The sequence below is a fragment of the Phocoena sinus genome, chromosome 2, assembly GCF_008692025.1.
Source record: "Phocoena sinus isolate mPhoSin1 chromosome 2, mPhoSin1.pri, whole genome shotgun sequence".
Lineage (NCBI taxonomy): Eukaryota > Metazoa > Chordata > Mammalia > Artiodactyla > Phocoenidae > Phocoena > Phocoena sinus.
Window position 1 is genome coordinate 158,427,832 of NC_045764.1, and position 9,544 is coordinate 158,437,375.

The following is a 9,544-nucleotide window of genomic DNA, read 5'->3' on the forward strand; positions in this document are numbered from 1 at the left end:
GTAGAACATCATGGTAGATCTTACTGGTAGTAAAATAGTCAAAAGGCATGAATATTGTCCTTCAGCTAAGTGCAATACAGTTTGTAGGAGAAACTTTCTAGATATCAAAGTGATATGACCTGGTTTTAATAATGCTATAATCCAAGCACAACATTCTAGAAGTGTACCTTTCCGTGTTACAGTGTATTACAATTAATGGGAGGTCTGTTTACTAACTCACTTGCGTTGAAATTGTTTTTGAGCAACTATTTTTTGTTTTCAAATTGGAACAACCATATGAATTATATAAATACTCTATCTTAATAAGTACATCTATATTGTATTATATATATATTCTATTATTCATTTGGCAGAAGATGCATTTAAGGCACAGAAATGCCAAGAAACAATCCTAATTTGCCAGATCTGATAAACAGTGAAACCATAATTTTAACTCAATTTTTAGGATTCCAAAATGTCTAGAATTCCAAAATTATGGTGCCACATGTCTTAACACAATATGGAGATGTGATTCTTGAAATCTGTTGGATGATAGCCATTTTAATTTTTATGTTCTCTTAAAAAATATCATGTCTGGATTCATGGAAACTGGGTTATATCTTCAAATTCTGGGTGCCCCGGATTTATTTTTTTAAATAGAAAGTAAATAAATGCCTTTCTAGACTCATTTTGAAGATCTAATAAGTAAACTCTTTGTGAAACACAAAGTATATTGATGTGATTTTTCTTTGTCTTTATCATCAAGGATACCACTGAGACCACAGGTTGAAGTCCCCAGACTAAAGAACAAGCAGTAAATTTTAGGCCCTAAGCATCCTGTAAAAAAAAAAAAAAAAAAAAAAAAAAAAATCCATCTCTGTATGAATCATTATCAAGCAGTCTTTGTCACACACTTGAAGTAGTATCACATTTTTTAAAATGTTATGCCACGTAAAATAGATAGCTAGTGGGAAGCAGTCGCATAACACAGGGAGATCAGCTCGGTGCTTTGTGACTACCTACAGGGGTGGGATAGAGAGGGTGAGAGGGAGGGAGACGCAAGAGGGAAGAGATATGGGAACATATGTGTATGTATAACTAATTCACTTTGTTATAAAGCAGAAACTAACACACCATTGTAAAACAATTATACTCCAATAAAGATGTTAAAAATAAATAAATAAATAAAATGTTATGCCAACTGATGATTGAACATGTAATTGCACAAAGCCAGCTTAGTCACTGGATATTTTTGCTCCCTGAAATGGCCTTTCTAATCTTTAGAGCAGAACTTTTGCCTCAGGCTGTGTTTAATAATATATTAAGCATTAAATGTATGAATATAGTATAAACACATCAGTATTTTTTTTCAATACATGGCTTTTCTTGCATCTTTAAAACATTACAAATAAGTCTGAGGAATTATCTGGCATCTTGCTGTTTCTGTAGCTGGAAAACTTAGATTTTATTTATAACCCTGCTGAACTGTTCTGTTTTAAGAAATGTAGATACCATCCAAAATTTATCTGATATCTTTTCTTTTAACTGTTGGGGTTTGCTGAATCAAAGCAGTTAAATTTGATAGAAGTTCAGTGTTGTTTCCTTCAAGAATTAACTCATCTTAAAAAAAAAATCAACTCATCTTTTTGGGCATGAGATACCGAGCAAGCAGCTCCTGGCTTCATCCAAGTCCAGTAGATGTATTCTTTGCCAAAGAAATTTTGGATTTCAGCAAGATACCCATTCTCCTGAAGAACGACATTGATGGTGAAATCGGCATGCACAGACCTCATCTTAGAATAGACCAACACCCTTGGTCATGTTCTGTACACGACTACAGATAGTGCAGACGGAAACGAGTTGCTTTCTATTTCCTCACCCTTTGTAGCCTGGAGTCTCTTCTTTTTCTTTCCAAGGAGACTGAGTTCTACATTGATGTGATTGAAGTCCTTCCACAGGGTGCCTCTGGAACTGTGCATCCCTTCAGAGTGATGTAGACATCATCTGGAATGTGGACAGTCTTAATCCTGAGAACAGTCTTCATCCTTGCAAATGATGCAACAAAGAATCACATTCATATTTTTTAACTGCCCTGAATTCCATATTCTTATGTACCTGTACTCATTTCCTTGTCAAAGAAATATAATTTATTTGATATATATAGTTTCTTGTTATTTTGCCATGTGTGTCTTTCCACACAGAAAATAGTTTTTTACCTAATTTTTAATTGGTAGTATCTCAATAGCTACTTTCAAATACTTTCAAACTCTCTTAATCCTAGACTTGTAGGAGTTTCTTAAGCTGTTATAAATAGAAAAAAATATACAGCTGGAATTTAAATCTGAAGTTATCATAGCGCTATGGGTAGAGGCATAGTTAAAAGTGAGTGGCATGAAAAGTAACTTAAGTAGCATCATGAACCGTTCAAATTTAATAGGGGACAGGTTCGAGAAGGATCCTTTTTTTTCCCCTTAAATCATGCTCAATACATTAGGTGTTATTCACTAAAATCTCAATTAAATGCATAGACTGAGTACTGTGGGGTTGCCCAGATCAATTGCGTGTAGGTCGATCACTGAGCAACCATCAATAAAGCAATCAAAGTTGAAATATATTCTGCTTCCACTTTCTTGCTTCCAGTATGCTAGGAAGTAACTGTAATCGCTATTCCCGTTAGCTCTATCACTTGGAAGACTGACAGAGGAACAGTGCTTCAGGAGGAAATGTTCTCCTCATTGGATAAATTGATGAGTGGGTACTTGAAAATTAGGGCTCTAAGATTGAGGAAATCTGATCAATCCTGTACCAATGATATACACTAATATTAAAAAGTTATGATGTTGGTCTCTCCAAAGAATGTTAAAAAGTTTGCAGCTGGTCACTCAGATTGAAAAGGTATCATGAAAGGGGGTTACTATCCCCCAAATTCTTCATCTTAATTCAAACCAAGGTATAATTATTTGGTATCAGTATTTTAAATGGTCATAATGATTGTAGCAGGCAGTGGAATGCCACAATGATTTCCCACCTTCTGGTACCCAAGAATTTGTGAAATCTTTTCTTGACTACAAGGTGGGACCAGTGAGTTGATTCTAATCAATAGAATATGGCAAAGGCAAAAGAATGTCACACTTTTGATTAGGTTTTTTTTATACAGCAAAGGTGATGGAAAAGCACCCCCATGATTATTTTATGAAGCAAACATACATGTTGTAAACTTCCTATTGAAAGGGCACATGGCAAGGAATGGAGGGTAGCATAGAGGACCTGGCAGTTAGCAAAAATGTGGAGACCTCAGTCCAATAATTGCAAGAGGTTGGATTTTGCCAGCAGCCTGAGAGAACTACAAATCAGTTCTCAATTTGAGCATCTAGATGAGCACATAGCCCAGCTAACACCTTGATTGTAGCTTTGTGAGACCCTGAGCAGAGGAGCCAGATAAATTGTGCGTGCATTTTGACCCATGGAAAACATGAAAAAATAAATGTGTGTTGTTTTAGCCTCTAAGTTTGTTATATATTATTATTATTATATTTTTATTATTTATGTCATTGAACACACAATAACAAAGGGATAATTTCCACTTATATTGTTGATGGCAAATATTTCTGATAAAATAGTGCTGTAACATCATTAACAAGTATTTATGAATGGTAAATTTGCTCTATGAAATTTCTCCTTAAGATGAGTTATTTACTTAACTGAGAGGGCATGCATTGCATAGTGCTTAAGAGCATGAATTCTACATTCCTGGGATCAAATCTCAGTTCTTCTACTTTCTAGCTGTGTTATCTTGAGCAATTCATGCAAGCTCTCTGAGCTTCAGTTATCTCATCTGAAAAAAAAAAGGATAATAATTGCATATATCTCACAGGCTTGCTATGAAGACTGAATGAGTAAAAATCATGCCATTTATATTTGTTAAATTATTGAAATAAAGTTTTTGGTTTTATCCAGTCTAACTATACTGTAAAGTGTGTTATTTCTGTCAAAATAATTAATCTTCAAAAATAAAATAAATAACTCTACCCATTGTACCTAGAATTCATGTCAGGAATAGTACAGGCTATGAAACAAGAGAACAAAAAAATTGCAGATGCCCAAAATTGAAAGAAAATGAATTCAATGACAGAGCAAATCAATGACAGAGCAAAAAGAACATTGAGAAACAGTCACAGATTCATAGCAGATAATCTCAACAGATTACAGAAGTCAGAGAAAGAGAGAGCATGTAGAACTTGCTTTCAGAGAAAATTTGTTACCTCTAGGTGAAACAAAATTCTAATGATAAAAGTTTTGGTTAAAAACAGCTGTAAAAAAAAGGAAACTTTATTTCATAAGGATATGTAAACAGTAGCGAGAAGAACTAGTAAAGAAATCATTATGCTAATTGTAAATTTTAAGAGAGGATAAAGTCATTGAAACACACTAAAGAAAGAATGACAAAGAGTGGCTCACCCAGGAACATATTTCACAAAGGTAGAACAGAGACCATACTCACTTGTTCCTTGCTGGAAAATTACTATTAACTTCTATATGATGTCACATCAGCAGTGTAAACTAAGTTTACCAATATTTTTTGTTTCTAGTTTTTATATAAATAGTGAATCTGTATATGAGTCCATCTAATATATAATCTGATTCCAGCAAATATGATTTATTGGATTCTCAGTTAACTGATGCAATTTATCCTTGAAATCATGTTGTTCAATGGATTAGCCCATGGTTAATTTTCCTCAGACTTCTCTCTCAGGCATAAACATTTTTTTTTTTTTTTTTTTTTTTTTTTTTATTTTGCGGTACGTGGGCCTCTCACTGTTGTGGCCTCTCCCGTTGCGGAGCACAGGCTCCAGATGCGCAGGCTCAGCGGCCATGGCTCCCGGGCCCAGCTGCTCCGCGACATGTGGGATCTTCCCGGACCGGGGCACGAACCCGTGTCCCCTGCATCGGCAGGCGGACTCCCAACCACTGCGCCACCAGGGAAGCCCCAGGCATAAACATTTTTATTCAAGGTCCTTGTAGCAGAAGTGGGCAATGTATTCGAAACAGGCCATGTGCCTTTGCTTTAAATGGACATTGAGTTTAGTTACCTTTTCAATGATTACTTTTGATTTAATGACATTTTCAATGATTACATTCAATAGGTAAAATTATTGAAAATTAGGATCCTTTGAATCAAATTCTCTTTTTCTTTTGAGTACAGAGATAAATTTAATTTTCTATTATAAAGATAAAACAGTTACAAAATAATCAACTTTTGATGAATAAAATCTTCTGGTGAAAAATAAAAGTGAACTTTAATCCATTTGATCTTAATGAGGGGCAAAGTTAGATGATGATCAGGAAAGGGGGTACTTACTGTGATCCTAAAGAAGCTTCAGATTTTGAGTTTTTTCAAGTCTATATTGCTGTAATAAATCACAAAAATATAGCTAACAAATCTCAGTAAACATGACCTTTTTTAAAGGATTTGTAAATATCACTGTATTTTTCTCTGTCACTCTTCTCTAATTTAGAAAGGTAAATAGAATATTAAATATTGTTCTGGTGTTGAATCAAGTAGTCATTAGTATTTAAAGTCCTAATAGTTTTTCCCCTTAAATACCCAAAACTCTCCAATAATTTTAGATATCTATCAATTAAATACTTCCTGATGTAGTAACATTATTTTTAAAATTTATATAATGAAATATTTATTTTGAATGTTTAATGTGTCTATATATAAAACATGATATATTCTATTGGCTTAATTAACTATGTGAGACATCAGAAACAATTTTGTGAAGTATAGAATGATAAGCAACGTTGTATATATATATATACATATGCATATGTAGGTTTAAATGTTTCTGATCATACTTCTCTTTTCTGTTATTTATATTTACCCTGCCATACAAATGTATCTCAATTGATGCCATTATTCCAATCTGAAATGGGGGCAATTCATGTAATATATGCCATTACGACACAATACTAAATAATAGACACAAAAAATAAATTTCCAGATAAGCATTTCTCATAACATTATAGACATAGATGCATAGATAGATGATAGATTTATAGATAGCTAGATTTATAGATAGACTTATAGCTAGCTAGCTAGATAGATAGTGGTAGACAGATGGATAGATATCCATTGGTAGTAAACTATACTAGTGTTCTGTAAGTAGTCACATAATTAAATAAATAATATAGCTCTAAAAATAATTCCAAAGAGAAGTGATAAAATATTTTGAAAAAAAATTATCAGTGAGATAAATGTATAAACAGAGGAGGAAATAGTTAGATTCAACAAACTATTACTCATTTGTTAAGCATTTATTATATGTCAATATTTCTTTTAGGGAATTATATCAGGTATTGGGGTTTTTACTACTGTATATTTAGAAGCATAATTTTCCACTTGTTTTTTAAATGTAGTCCCATTAATTTATAGACATACTGAATAGTAGGTAGATTAAAAATGCTAAACCTAGTTAATTCCTTACTTTATTTATACCAGAAATCCTATCAAGTGATGTCATTGTGCTATTCAATGCATGAGAGAAATGTTTCTTATCCCATGGAGCTTGAAATCTAACAGGTAATATTCTTCTGAATTTTAAATCATGTATTCATTTATTTATTCATTTAAAAATTACTTATAAATAATTGAGGGAGAGAAACTTTTAATTCTGATATATCTTAAAGGACATAAAAATATTTTCAACATAGTCACTTATGACCAATCCTCATACTTGAAATAGGAAATGTGGGCAATTGTGGTGATATACACATATAGATGGATGGATAGATACAAGGATGTTAAGATTTTTTTTTTTTTTTACTATTCTTGAAGGTCTGTATTTTCTGAGATACATTTATGACATTGTATGCACAATTAAATGATGCTTCAATAACAGGAAAAGGGGATGTTAATTGAGGAAGACAGCATTAGGTTGTTGCTCATCTATTTATATGAAGACAAGGTAGAAGGTAATGTTTAATCTATGTGTGTTGCTCTATTTACTATGAAAACTTGATTATGACTTCACTGGGAAAAATGAGATAGAAAATACATGTTAAATTGTGCATATTAAATTTGAGAGGACAAAAGGTGATTTTCTTAAGTCCCAGGCCATGGGCTGATGGCCCCTGTACCAGATCAAGAATAATGACAGCGAGCAGCAGTATGGCTAGCAGAGCCAGCACCTTGGAGCTCCTCACACTGAAGTAGTTTTGCTCTCCCCCTTGCCCAGAAGGTCATGGAGATAAAGAAGACAGGAAAAAGGACAGAAAAGAACCAGCCAGCATAATAGCAGGAGCACAATTTTCAGCTGACAGAGTGTTGGTGCTCCAGCCGGGTGTCAGGCCTGAGTCTCTGAGTGGGAGAGCTGAGTTCAAGACATTGGACCACCAGAGACCTCCTGGCCCCAGGTAATATCAATTGATGAGAACTCTCACAGAGATCTCCATTTCAACATTAAAACCCAGCTCTACTCAATGAACAGCAAGGTCCAGTGCTGAACAAGCCATGATAAAAAAGTTGCAAAACATGAACACAAATCCACCCATTAGCAGAGAAGCTGACTAAAATCATAATAAGTTCACAGACACCACTAAACAAACTACCAGATATGGTCCTGCACACCAGAAAGACAAGATCCAGCCTCATCCACAAGAACAAAGGCACCAATACCTTCCACCAGGAAGCTTACACAACCCACTGAACCAACCTTACCCACTGGGGGCAGACAATAAAAACAATGGGAACTATGAACCAGAAGCCTGTGAAAAGGAGACTGCAAACACAGTAAGTTAAGCAAAATGAGAAGACAGAGAAAAACACAAAAGATGAAGGAGCAAAGTAAAAACTCACCAGAACAAACAAATGAAGAGGAAATAGGCAGTCTACCTGATAAAGAATTCAGAGTAATGATAGTAAAAATGATCCAAAAACTTGGAAATAAAATGGAGAAAATACAACAAACATTTAACAAGGACCTAGAAGAACTAAAGAGCAAACAAGCAATGATGAACAATGCAATAAATGAAACTAAAGATTCTCTAGAAGGAATCAGTAGCAGAATAACTGAGATAGAAGAATGAATAAGTGATCTGGAAGATAAATAGTGGAAATAACTACCACAGAGCAGAATAAAGAAGAAAGAATGAAAAGAATTGAGGACAGTCTCAGAGACCTCTGGGACAATATTAAATGTATGAACATTCAAATTATAGGGGTCCCAGAAGAAGAAGAAAAAAAAAAAGGGACTGAGAATATATTTGAAGAGATTATAGTTGAAAACTTCCCTAATATGGGAAAGGAAATAGTCATTCAGATCCAGGAAGTGCAGAGTCCCATACAAGATAAAACCAAGGAGAAACACACCAAGACACATCTTAATCAAACTATCAAAAATTAAATACAGGGCTTCCCTGGTGGTGCAGTGGTTGAGAGTCTGCCTGCTGATGCAGGGGATACGGGTTCATGCCCTGGTCTGGGAAGATCCCACATTCCACAGAGTGGCTAGGTCCGTGAGCCATGGCCACTGAGCCTGTGCCCCACAACGGAAGAGGCCACAACAGTGAGAGGCCCGTGTACTGAAAAAAAAAAAAAAATTAAATACAAAGAACAAAGATTAAAAGCAGTGAGGGAAAAGCAACAAATAACATACAAGGGAATCCCCATAAGGTTATCAGCTGATCTTTCAGCAGAAACTCTGTAAGCCAGAAGGGAATGGCAGGACATATTTAAAGCGATGAAAGGGAAAAACCTACAACAAGGATTACTCTACCCAGCTAGGATCTCATTCAGTTCAATGGAGAAATTAAAACTTTACAGACAAGCAAAAGCTCAGAGAATTCAGCACCACCAAACCAGCTTCAAAACAAATATTGAAGGAACTTCTCTAGGCAGGAAACACAAGAAAAAGAAAAGACCTACAATAACAAACCCAAAACAATTAAGAAAATGGTAATAGGAACATACATATCAATAAATATCTTAAATGTAAATGGCTTAAGTGCTCCAACCAAAAGACATAGACTGGTTGAATGGATACAAAAACAAGACCTGTATATATGCTGTCTACAAGTGACCCACTTCAGACTTAGCGACACATACAGACTGAAAGTGAGGAGATGGAAAAAAATATTCCTTGCAAATAGAAATCAAAAGAAAGCTGGAGTAGCAATACTCATATCAGACAAAATAGACTTTAAATAAAGACTATTATAAGAGACAAAGAGGACACTACATAATGATCAAGGGATCATTCTAAGAAGATATAAAAATTTTAAATATTTATGCACCCAACATAGGAGCACCTCAATACATAAGGCAAATGCTAAGAACCATAAAAGGGGAAGTCAACAGTAATACAATAATAGTAGGGGGGCTTCCCTGGTGGTGCAGTGATTAAGAATCCACCTGTCAATGCAGGGGACATGGGTTCGAGCTCTGGTCCCACATGCCATGGACCAAGTAAGCCCATGAGCCACAACTACTGAGCCTGCACTCTAGAGCCCTCAACCACAACTACTGAACCTGTGTGCCACAACTACTAAAGCCCATGTGCCTAGA

General features: G+C 34.9%; 1 pseudogene; it reads right to left on the reverse strand.

The window, feature by feature from the left end:
- Nucleotides 1–1,444: 1,444 nt before the first annotated feature.
- On the reverse strand, nt 1,445–2,023 carry LOC116749489 (annotated as a pseudogene).
- Nucleotides 2,024–9,544: the final 7,521 nt, after the last annotated feature.